Raw genomic sequence first — 13,315 nt, 5'->3', positions numbered from 1 at the left:
TTCAAAATTCTATTTTCGTGTATGTGTATTTTGACATAAGCTTAAAAGTCACACATGAATCTAACATACTTACATCAGCCATATTATGAAAGCCCAGTTTGTGCTCTATGTAAATAAGTTGAAATGTATTAGCTACTACATTGGTAAAGATTTGAAATTTACACAAATTTAAGAAGAGCCCAGATTCACTGCAGATCTTCAAAAAGGCCTCAGACCCCAGAGGGTTAAAGGTACCCCAAAGTAAGCCCAGCAGGGGGCACCTGGATTTGAACCAGGGACCTCTTGATCTGCAGTCAAATGCTCTACCACTGAGCTATACCCCCACAGGTAAAGGCTATCAACTGACAACAGGTGTATTCTAAATGGATGCACTTTCAAAGTGTTTTAAACCTGTCATTTTAATATTGGACCAAGGGTTCATAGATTAAAAGTCAATCCGCAGTTTCCTCCTGCCATGGGATTATCTACACATGACATCATTTGTAGGTTTGGTCATTTCCAGACGACTTTTAATGTTGTAAACTGTTAACCAGTTAAGGATACCTGAATCAGTGGAGTCAGGCAGGGGTACACGGATTCGTCCAGGGGACCTTCTGATCCGCAATAAAATTCTCTAACACGCACTCTGCTTGGTCCCAATGAAAAGAGTGTCAACTGGTCTAGGTGGTCTACTGGTGTGGGAATTATTTGTTACAATGAAAACAGTCCCTGCTGGTAGACGTGGCATAATGATCAGGGCAATATATTACTGTGAAGACAGTCCTTGTTGGTGCAGGGTGTGTGGAATTTGTTCATAGCAGATGCTGGGCAACTTAACACAAATCAATCTCCACTTGAAAGCCAAAGCCTATTTGAGCATCTTTGCTATCCAAGAGCATCCCTTCAAGGTGACAATTTACCCATCTTTGTAAATTCAACACGTTGTGTAATCCATTCCATGGATAAGTGAGGCTGTCGGAGGATGAAGGTAGGTCTTACCCTGGATAAAATACCATCCCAAAATTCATACTATGATAACTAATACATTAACAAACAGAAAACCCAAAACAAATGGGTTAGTGCAAAGGGCACTATTTACACACACACACACACACACACACACACACACTGACAGACCCGCAGCACAGGCGATCTCACCCAGTGTCCAGCTCTTTAAGTCCTGCAGAAATCCGCGGAAGTTTTGATAATTTTATGATCATTCCTAAATATTATACATTACATTAGTAATATTGACTGTCAGATACTGAGCCAGGAAGTGGTCACGTGATGAACGAACGAACGAATCAGACCCAAAGACGGTACTGACTGCAGAGCCGTAGCCTATGAGGCTGTCACGTGACGAGCAAGTTTCCCCGCACAGAACCAGATAGGATCTTGCGCATGCGCGGTCAATACAAAATGAACGAATCTCTCCCAAGTCATATTAAGGATTCATTCAAAATGAACGAATCTTTCATGAACGACACATCACTATCAAACACAGTGATTCATAAAAGCATTGTTAAACATGTATAAACAAAAAGTGACCGTGTGCCTTTATCATGAATTAAAGTTTAAACCTATTTTTCTCTACTAAGAAAAAAAGGCAGAAATCCCTTAGATTAACATTTCACATGGAAAATTGTGTCTTCTTAATTAGAAAAAATAATATTTTGTGTGCAGTGTATATGACTTACCAACATCAGCAAGAGTGAAAAACACCACGAAGAGGAACAACATTGTTTTCCTGAGTGTTTAGTTCAAACCTCTAGCTTTAGAAATGAATGTCAGTGTTACTATTTGATGTACATCTCCACCTCTAGCTCCACCTACTTGTATTTATGTATATTCATGATAACTGTTCTATACTGTATACTGTTTATATAAATCTGTAGAAATGTTTTTGTATTAATAAACAATGTGGTCCTAAGCCATGGATTCACTCGTACCATTTACTCAATTTTCCTGTGATATTTTGACATTGTTAGTTACATCACTTGTTTTTGCGTCTCTCTCTCTCTCTCTCTCTCTCTCTCTCTCTCTCATTAATAAAATAAGAATCTTTTAATGGATGGACATTCAGGAATTGTTATAATATGTAATGAAGTCCTTTCTTTAGTAGTTGGTGTTTGTGACTGCACTGTGTGACACTGGTTGCATAGTGCTACTTTCCATTTGTAATTTTACAGATTGTTCTATTGCCTCATTGTTCTGTGAAATTCTATCTAAGACTAAATTAAAGATTAAATCTACTTAGCAGTGGTATTTATTGGTTTTGTGTACAGAAATCTGTTTTGTTTATTTACCTTCCTCTGTGTGTCATTTGTGCAGCAGAAGGTGGCTTATTGTTAGACCCATTAAAAGAATAAGGTTTATTTGAGAATACAGAAGAAATATTCATACAAAAGTATGTCTTCATAACCCCCATATATTTCTCTTTAAATACTGCTGAATTTGTCATTTTCATGTTTGAAAGCAGCTATAAAACTCAACTCCACTGAATTGGCCATTAAGAAAGTCCTGTCCTACATCTTGTCCTAACAGGGAAGTAAAGACACAAAATTACCTTAAATTTACTTAAATACTTGATTATTAATCACAAGATAATATTTGAAACCAAAATACAATTAAGAAATAATTCTTAGTTGTTGTTTTTTTATCTTTCCCACACTGAACACTGTGTAAAACAGTAGAAAAAAGCAGTTATTTATAAAGGATTTTTTCTCTGTAATACTTTAATACATTGTGTTAGTTTTTGCCTCTTCAAGGCAGTGGTGGTGAACTTGCTGTTGTTCACTGCAACAAACTCAAAAGATTCAGTGCTGCCTTCCATGATATAGTGTTGGTATATTGTATATTGTAAAATTCTGCTGTGATGATTGAAGGATCCTCAATGGTGGATAGATAGACCCTAATCATCTTTCTAGTGGTTTTCATTATCTTCCATAGAGTCTTCTGCTCTGACACGGAGTGCAGTTTAATATTAAACAGCTGAATAGTTTCACATGATGCTATCAATATTTCCCTGAATGTAATGATGAGGATGGGAGAGAGGGGTCTGCTCTCCTATCTCTACATGAAATTGAGACACTTCTGGGATTTTCTGGCTCAGATAAGATTCTATGTGATGCACCATAAAAACTGTCATCACTGTGATGCCAACAGTCATGTATTTTTTAACCTGTGGATTGTTGCTTTTACATGGCTTTAAGCCTCTTCTTCTTCTTTCTGCATGTAGACTCATCAGAGCATCTAAAGAAATCCCCAAGAAGATTGAATACCAAAATAAGGAAAAGCTACTTTTAAAAGATATATTAATAATCCCTCTCTAAACCAAATATTATACCATTAATGAATGCAAAATATTTAACTAATTTTTACTTTTCAGTCACTGATGAACTGTCAGACAAAGACATCAGATAGTATTGCTGCCTCACAGTTCCATGGTCCCCAGTTCGAGATTGAGCTCAGGTTTCCCTCATTTCCAGTGTTGCCAAGAAAAGCTATAGATCTCTGAACAGGATAAAGTGGTTAATGAAGCTTAAAAATCAATTAGCTATCTCCTAATAATCCAACATTTGTCAAACTATAACATATTTATGAACCCTTTATAAATTGCAAGAGAGACAGAATTTGCCAAAAAATAGCATGTAAATAGCAGCTCAACATCATCAGCAGAACTGCTTTCAATATAACAAAACTGTGTGAAAGTTTTTGTACAGTGCAGCTGGATTTCCTGTCACTGTGGGCGCCAGAGCACAGTAGTATAGAGCAGAGTCTGATACAGCAGCAGAGGAGATGATCAGATCCACTTGTTTAGTTTTATCATCAGCTTTAGCAGACATTCTTGGGTCAGGTTTGGAAATTAAATTTCCTTTTTGGTCAACAATAATAAGGAACTCAGGTTTAGATTTTGGATATTGCCTGTACCAGTGCAGGTAGTTTTGTGTAGTAAAGCTTGATTTGTATTTGCAGGACAGAGTAACATTGTCACCTTCATCTACAGCTTTATGAGGGAAATCTGGCTCTATTGAATCTGCCATGGAGTCACCTGTCATAGAGAAGAGAACATAATGTTTTAATCTTTAAATAATCAACAGGAAATACTTAAGTCAGACCCACACTCTGCATTTTCACACTGCATCACCACACAGACTAATATTTAATATAATATAGTTAATATTTCTGTAATAAGAAAAAGTCAATGTTAACTCACCTAGTGAAAGCCACAGATACATGAATATAACAGTGAACATGATGACTGGTCTTAGCTCAGTGAAAATAGTGGAGATCTTTCTGTAATCTAATATGTTAACACCATAAAGCTTCAAAATTGCTCCACCCCACAGCATCACATGACAGTGTCACCAATGTTGTTGTCAGATTGTTGATTGTTACTGAAACATCCTGGCTTTACATTCAGCCTCATATGGGAAACCTGTCCAGAGGACATTTAAGTAAACACATACTGAAAGCAGGAAATAAAGTTTTGTTGTAAATCTGAAAAATAAAACTTTCCTGTACTCATGACAGCATCAGAAGAAAAGAAAGAAGAGTAAAGGCAGATTTACAGATAAGTTTCCAGTTTTCAGTGTTTCTGACACAGAAGGTGCTTTTGCTTGTCAAAGAAATGACATTAGATGAGTATTTATTCTTATGACAGTTTAGTGTTAAGTGGACAGTTGTGTTGTTTAATCAGAATGGTATCTCTGAAATTATCTTAGGCACTAAGAGTAACCAGGGCAGGGGTTAGGATATTATATCAGCAGTATGTATGATAGAAGAACAAGTATACTCTATGTCACAAAGGTTTTACTGTGAAAAGTAGCTTCCATCATCTCAGAGAATGTGAGCAGGTTGTGTGGTAGTGTCTCTAGTACTTAACCCACAATAAGATAAGTGTCTGCGCCATCTTGTGTTCACTGAAGAGAAAAACCTTAACACACTAATAAATAAAGCCCTGCAAAAAGGTCATACAGCCACACATATTGGATTTTTAATTTTTATTAGACCTTATATTTAAATTGTATTTACAGTTTGGGGTGTCATCCATTTCTCTCTTAAATACTGCTGGGTTTGTCACTGTATCTTTGTTTTTTTATATTTTCTTTACATTACTTAATACAAAGCAGAAAAAATTAATAATATGGAAACAGATGTTGAACACGGTTGTAAAACTCAACAACTAAACTAAATTGGCCACTGAGAAATGCTTTATATTCACATGATATACTTTCTGTCCTATCAGGGGATTAAACACATACAACTGCCTTTAGATAAATTTACTTAGATGCTTGGTTATGAATCTCAACATAATATTTTAAACCAACATACTTTTATGAAATGATTCTTAGTCTTTTCTTCAAATGTTCTCACACTGAATACCAAAACAAACCAATGCAGTAATGAATGATCCAGTTCTAGTCAACCGTAGTGTTTATAAAATCTGATGATACTGATAATGCATGATGACAGGATAATGCTAGGTGAAGTGCAGGCCAGTTGGTGGGTGCATGTGTAAAAGTTTAGGATTTAAAACAAAACAAGAAAATCTAAATAAACACCATATAAAATAAATAACAAAACTTCACATCAGACGCACTTCAGCAGTTCATTATTTTCTGTGATTTTGTGCACCATAGTTTATTAGCTTTTTTTATACCATGAATGGTCTTAGCTGAATAGAAATATTCTTTCTGTACTCTAATATGTTCATTTTATGAAGCTCCACCCCACAGCATCACATGACAGTGTCACCAATGTTGCTGACAGATTGTTGATTCTTACAGATAAATCCAGGATTTACATTCAACTTTAGTTAAAGGACCTATATATATATTTTAAGCAAACCCAAAGCAGGAACTATTTGTAATATACAGATAATAGCAACAATATAATTAAACAAATGTAATTATTGTAATGATAATTATACAATTGTTAAGCCATAATATAAAAATTAAACAAGTTTTAAATTAATTACACATTATATGTTTGCAATCAGGCAGCTTAGTGGTTAGCACGTTCACCTCACACCTCCACGCGTCCATCTCCATGTGTCCTGGGTTCGAGTCTTGCTCCTGCTCACTGTGTGTGTGTGTGTGTAGTTTGCACGTTGCTTGGTGGGTTTCCTGCGGGTGCTACAGTTTCCTCCCAAAGACATGCTTCTAGGCTGATTGGAGTTCTGTAGTGTGTAAATGAGTGTGTGTGTGCACCCTGCGATAAATTGGCACTCTGTCCAGGGTGTATCCTGCCTTGATGCCCGATGATGGCTGAGATAGGCACAGGCTCCCTTTGACCTGAGAATAGATCAGATAAGTGGTACAGAAATGAAAGGTTTGTAATCAGTGGTGTCTGCATCTACATCTGGAATATTCCAATCCAAAATAGTTTCTAAAGTATCTAAATCAGTGGTGGGCCATCAGTGCCAGCAAGGCCTTCTCTGCTGGCCTAAACAGCAGTGATCTGAATCACTGATTTGCATTTTAATATATTTTTCCATGCGTGTGTATTAAATTATTCCCAATAGTCTATTCTCTACATTTCCTAGCTTTGCTCTTGGTTGAGCTGCTTCCAGTAATGATAAGAATATTTATCTAATCATATTTCAGCCAGTGGCTGACATCATGTGTTGCCAGAGTGAAAGAAATCTGTCTTAAGGCCTTCAGAATGAATAGTGCAGGCACCCGTAGCTTAAAATAAGTGGCAATTAAAATTGTTACATTAACCAATCAGATTTCGAGTTGGCGTCATTGGCGCCATCTAGCCGGCATACGATTACGTCAGCAATTTCCCGTCCTTTGATTGGACAATTGGAGTAGTCAGAGGCAGAGAACCACACAAACTAAATAAAATTATTTTAACTCACAATGACTGACAGAGGAGAAGAAATCGATTTGGTGGCAGACATCCTTACACATGCATTTTCAAGGCAGACTGTAATAAAATTGACTATTCCTTGTGAGGTGTGAAATACTCTAGCCTAATTTCTATTTTACTTTGCTATTAAACGGTTGAGGACACCAGTGAAGACCGCAGGACGCGGTAACCATAGTAACCAGGGATTTCCGGATTGGACCTAAGATTTCCAGCCCAGCTACAGCTTAAAACCCGTCCATTTAAAAATAAAATAAAATAAAATAGCAGCCCCAAATGCATACTGTGATAACTAATACATTAACAAACAGAAAACCCAAAACAAATGGGTAAGTGCAAAGGGCACTATTTAGACACACACACACACACACACACACACACTGACAGACCCGCAGCACAGGCGATCTCACCCAGTGTCCAGCTCTTCAAGTCCTGCAGAAATCTGCAGAAGTTTTGATAATTTTATGATCATTCCTAAATATTATACAACATTACATTAGTAATATTGACTGTCAGATACTGAGTCAGGAAGTGGTTATGCCCAAGGCATAAGCGAACTAAGCGGCTGCTTAGGGCCCCGTAGCCACCAGGGGGCCCCCAAGAGTACATGAAATGACATCGTCTTTTTTTTGATATCTGTCAATGGACAATGATTATTATACAAAATGACAATAATTAGTTATAATTAGTCATATTGGTGGCACAGAGGGGCCCCCGAAATAAAATGTTAGGATATTGTTTGTACAATTAAAGCCAAACATCATGACTGCTTGACTCATAAGAAAGTGTCTGTTTCCTTACTGACAATGTTATCATCTTCATCCTACGGACCGATTTTATCAGATTAACATCATCACCTTCATCTACAAGTGTGAACAGAGTCCTAGCACCTGACCCACAATAAGATAACTCACTAAACCATCTTTTTGCTCTTCTTTTTCGTTTTTAAGGTAATTGAAGGTAATTTATTTATTAATGACATTAATAAATAAACTTCTGAACTATAATTAATATTATATAATGTATATATTTAGTATTTTTTTGCATTTCTTTGTATAGCCTTCCCATACAGAGTTCCATAGAGTTCCCGGACTAAATCACTGTTCCAGTTCACTTCAAATATTTTTCCATCTGATTTTATTCAGTAGGGTTAATTAAGTGTAGTGACCAAAGAACAAAACTGGAGCTATGATTGCACTGGTGTTAATTACAATCATACAGGTCTCACAAACAGAATATTGTCTATAGAGAAAAAGAGCTGCAGAGGAACAGAAACTTTTCCTCCAACAATTTTCTTCATCTATTGATCAAGAGGAGAATAAACTGTGCACCTGAGCCTTTCCTCATTAATGTTCAAGAACACGTCTGTTATAAACAATCAGCTAAAAGAACATTCTCACTCTAACTACATTTCACTGGCAATCAGAAACTGATATGTATTTATTTTATAGTTATGTTTGGTTACTTAAAGATGATTGTGATTACATTAAACAGTGTATTCTGGGTGGATGAATTGTTGTCAACAGCCTTTAATATAAATACACCAATTTATTTGAATGTATTGACAACAATTTATTATTAAGCAACTTTTTAAAATACTTGTTCTTTTGGTTTGTAACTTGCAAACTAAAGGACTTAGCAATATCAGCAATAGTGAAGAAAACCAAGTGGGCATAATAACATTGTTATCCTGAGTGTTTAGTTAGTTTGTGTTTATCTTTTGAAATAAACATCATATTTATTCATATTCATGATAACTCTGCTTTACCTCACACAGCAACTCTTTCTCATCTACTAGACAATTAGCAAATCTTAGTATGCTAAAACTACAGTAAAACCAAGCCCCAGATCCATAAGCTGCAGCTGCAACCTAATGAATGGTCATTCAATCAGAGTTTATTTTTAGTAACTACTTTATCCTGGTCACACTTCCACAACTGTCTCTATACATTATATATACACACCTTCATTCATTCATTCATGCTTTGTCCTGGGCAGGTGAATCTGGAGCTTCTCCCAGCAACACTAGGGATGATGCAGGAATACACCCTGGATGATACAGCAGTCTAATGCAGGACAAAATGCACAGACACATTCACACAATCATTCAGACTTAGGGGAAATTTAGTGTCAGCAGTCCACCTTAAGTTGGAACGTTTAAATCACAGTACAAATAAGAAAACAGAGGACAAGCTCAAAAGGATAGAGTCATCATCCCTCCATCAAATAATTATGTTTAAGATTATAGACATTACCCTTATATGCAATCAAATCTTGTCACTAATTTTTTTTATATTATTATATTTATCTGTATGATCAAACTCACATCTGTTCAAATGAACATGCAGAATAAACATTTAATAAATGAATGTAGATTTATGAATTAAAGTATAGTTGTGTTAATCCCTCATTTTCTTTTTAGGCTATTAGCTCCGGCTGCAAATGTTTTCACAAATGTTGTTTGTGTCTGTGGTTAACTGATAAGTTGGTAAAGTGAGTCTCTTTCGTCTTCTGTGGTTTTAGAAACTTAATATACCATGTTGATGTTTTTGTAAAGCCTTTCAGTGACTCTGTATCACTGTGTTCCAACTCTTAGAGCACAATGATAGAGTGCAGAATCTGAGAGCTTTAGACCTCTGATAGTAAGTTCAGTAGAGTCTCTGCTTGTTTTCGACTCTAGTCGATGATCATCAGGAGTGCTCCCAGTACCTGCATATGACCTTGCTCCTTTATACAGTAAATACTGTGGTGCGCTGTTAGGATATTGTTTGTACCAGTAAAGATAAATACGATCACTGCTTGACTCATATGAACATTTCAGAATAACAGTCTCTGCTTCTTTCCTGACAATGTTTGCATCTGTTGGCCAAATTTTATCTGCAAAGCTTCCTGGTGTGACAAAAATATAAAGAAACATGTCAGTGAAGTATTTTTTGTAATTCCAATATTGATTTAAGGAATCAAGAAATTACTAGATTAATACAAACATGCTTATTAATTAATGCAATTATTTAACTGATTAAATATCATTGTAATAATTAATAACTGATTGAAAATTACCTGTAACTAGAGTGAGAATCAGTGGTATGTATCTCACTATGTACAGTAAGTTGTATAGTTGATCCATTTCTGAACACAGCTCTGTGAGGATTCTGTATAATAGTGCTGTATGTGCTGAACTTTACACGTCTCTAGAAGGCCACACCCAGGAAGTGATGCAGTTGTAGTATAACTTTTTACAGATTATTACTTAACAATATCAGTGAGAGTGAACTGAGTAACCAGTACAACACAGAACAAAAACACTGTTACTTCACAAACCATTGCATCAGACATGCTATTTTATCATTGTAAAATATTTATTCCTAAATAAAAGGATATAAAGGTTTGACAGCGGCACACGCAGCACCGCACGCGAGTGGTCTCCTTGTTTGTAGCAGTATCCATTGTTCAACTTAAACTGAATTGACTTTATTTTACTGTGAATACTGTGCACAAGAGCAGAAAACAAATGATGCACTAATAAATAAGGCAGTTATAGTCACTGCTAAAAACCCCAGAATTGTTCTGTAGTGGTTATACCATCTGTAGAGATATTGCTATGTGGAGAGCAGGTTTCCTGTGTCAAGCTTTAATACAAACGAATGAAAGTACACGCATTGCAGTGTTAAATTACGCAGATACACTACATAACTAATAAGACTAATTAAATCTAATTAAAAACAATTTCTGAATATACAAAAATCAATGTTAACTCACCGAGTGAAAGCCACAGACACATGAATATAACAGTGAACATGATGGATGAGCTTATAAATGAAAATAAAATTTCTGCAGTCTGATATATTAACATTATAAACATTCATGAAGCTCCACCCCACAGCATCACATGACAGTGTCACTAATGTTACTGACAGATTGTTGATTCTTACTGAAGCTTTCTGGCTTTACATTCAGCACCACATAGATAAATTTTCCTGAGCACATGGTAAACAAACACAAACTGATAGCATGAAAAATACTTAAATAAAATAAATGAACTAATGAATGTGGAAGTGAGTGTGCATTGTGGGAAGTGGAGTCTGGTACAATGCAGGATGGGAAATGGAAATTTAGGTGTGTGTAGACCTAATGACCTGTTTATTAAATAGGATTACAAACAGTTGAGGAGTATTTTACTGTGGTGAGGAACAAACCAGCCTCTTTTCTTTCTCTAATCTATCATTTTTTATCAATATCATCTGTACTGTTGGATTTTTATATCATTATTTTTCATTTAAGCATGAAACTGTGTACAAATAAAGAGTGTAGTATTCATATTATCTCATGACAAACATCCCATTGCAAGTGAACATGTACATTTCATTTTTACAGAAATTGCATGTATAGCCCTACTACAAGTTCAGTTTCCTTTCTGGATTCAAGCAAACTCCTTTCAAGGCTTGATGATGTGTTGAAAATGACACTAATTAGCTTGATTGTACAAGCAGAGATTATTAAAACATTCTGATTGGTTCTAGACTTTTTTATATATAAAAGTATTATCTATGTAAGGCTGAAGAATAGCTGTAGTCTTTATAATTGTGTAAAGTATTCATAATCATAATGTCAGCATCTCTGGGGGATGTAAGCAGAATCCTAGTACTTGTCCAACAATAAGATAACAGCCTCCACCATCTTGTGGTGTTTTACTCAATCTTAAAACTATATCCCAATTTGCACATAAAAAAATCTGCTGGGAAAAAGAAGCCATGGTTTTGTTTGATTGTTTGTTTTTTCACAAATTATGACAATAATAATTTTCAGAACATTTCTTTATTCAACTCCTGAACTTGTACAGAGCCTCAGCTGCTTCACTGAAGTTCAGAAATGGTCCCAAATGGACCCTCTGAGTACCTTTCTGTTTAACTTTCTGTCTAATGTAACTTCTGGTTTCTTGACCAAAATAGAATAGTTATAGAAGAATAGAAGAAGAATGAATGAATGAATGAATGAATGAACTGTCTACTAATAATCAAATATTATAATAATATAAACTCTTTATAAATCTTGAGGAAGAAAGAGAGACTTCCCCAAAAGGGCATGTAGCAAAACTGTGTGAAGGTTTTTGTACAGTGCAGCTGGATTTCCTGTCACTGTGGGCCTCAGAGCACAGTAGTATAGAGCAGAGTCTGATACAGCAGCAGAGGAGATGTTCAGATACACTTGTTCATCTTTAACGTTAACAGACATTCTTGGGGGAGGATCAGAATTATAAGTTCCACTTTGATCAATATAAAGAAGGAACTCAGGTTTAGATTTTGGATATTGTCTGTACCAGTACAGGTAGTTGTTTCCTGAAACACCACTGAGTTTGTATTTGCAGGACAGAGTAACATCATCACCTTCATCTACAGGTTTCTGATTGAAATCTGGCTCTATTGAATCTGCCATGGAGTCACCTGTCATAGAGAAGAGAATATAATGTATAAATAATCAACAGGAAATACTTAAGTCAGACCCACACTCTGCATTTTTACACTGCATCACCACACAGACTAATATTTAATATAATATAGTTAATATTTCTGCAATAACAAAAAGTCAATGTTAACTCACCTAGTGAAAGGCACAGATACATGAATATAACAGTGAACATGATGACTGGTCTTAGCTCAGTGAAAATAGTGGAGATCTTTCTGTAATCTAATATGTTAACACCATAAAGCTTCAAAATTGCTCCACCCCACAGCATCACATGACAGTGTCACCAATGTTGTTGTCAGATTGTTGATTCTTACTGAAACATCCTGGCTTTACATTCAGCCTCATATGGGAAACCTGTCCAGAGCACATTTAAGCAAACACATACTGAAAGCAGGAAATTAATGTATTTATGTAAAAATGATCAATTTAATCTAGTAAAAATCTAATCTAATAATTACATTGTCAGTATTTTAATTATATGTTAGTGATGTCTCTAAATTAGAGAATTATTGTATAAACACCAGCAGGCAGATTAATGTTAGAAACACTAAGTGGAAGAGAATAAGGTTTAATTGAGAAAAAGGAATATTTTTTTACTTGATAATTAAGGTTTAAACTCACAATACCATCAGAAGAAGAGAAAGAAGAGTAAATGCAGATTTACAGACAAGTTTCCAGTTTTCAGTGTTTCTGACACAGCAGGTACTTTTGTTTGTCACAGAAATGACATTAGATGATTATTTATTCTTATGACAGTTTAGTGTTAAGTGGACAGTTGTGTTGTTTAATCAGAATGGTATCTCTGAAATTAGCTTAGGCACTAAGAGTAACCAGGGCAGGGGTTAGGATATTATATCAGCAGTATGTATGATAGAAGAACAAGTATACTCTGTCACAAAGGTTTTACTGTGAAAAGTAGCTTCCATCATCTCAGAGAATGTGAGCAGGTTGTGTGGTAGTGTCTCTAGAACTTAACCCACAATAAGACAAGTGACTT

The 13,315-nt window shown here is 35.6% G+C and overlaps 1 non-coding gene across 1 annotated transcript; it reads right to left on the bottom strand.

Annotated features, from left to right (window-relative positions):
• Positions 1-251: 251 nt before the first annotated feature.
• On the bottom strand, positions 252-323 carry trnac-gca (transfer RNA cysteine (anticodon GCA)). The gene has a single exon. It is a non-coding gene; the product is annotated as a tRNA-Cys (tRNA).
• Between the last annotated feature and the right edge of the window lie 12,992 nt (positions 324-13,315).

This window comes from Hemibagrus wyckioides, unplaced genomic scaffold (genome assembly GCF_019097595.1).
Source record: "Hemibagrus wyckioides isolate EC202008001 unplaced genomic scaffold, SWU_Hwy_1.0 Contig1, whole genome shotgun sequence".
Classification (NCBI taxonomy): domain Eukaryota; kingdom Metazoa; phylum Chordata; class Actinopteri; order Siluriformes; family Bagridae; genus Hemibagrus; species Hemibagrus wyckioides.
The sequence above is the reverse complement of the archived record's forward strand: the minus strand, read 5'-3'. Positions and strand labels throughout refer to the sequence as shown.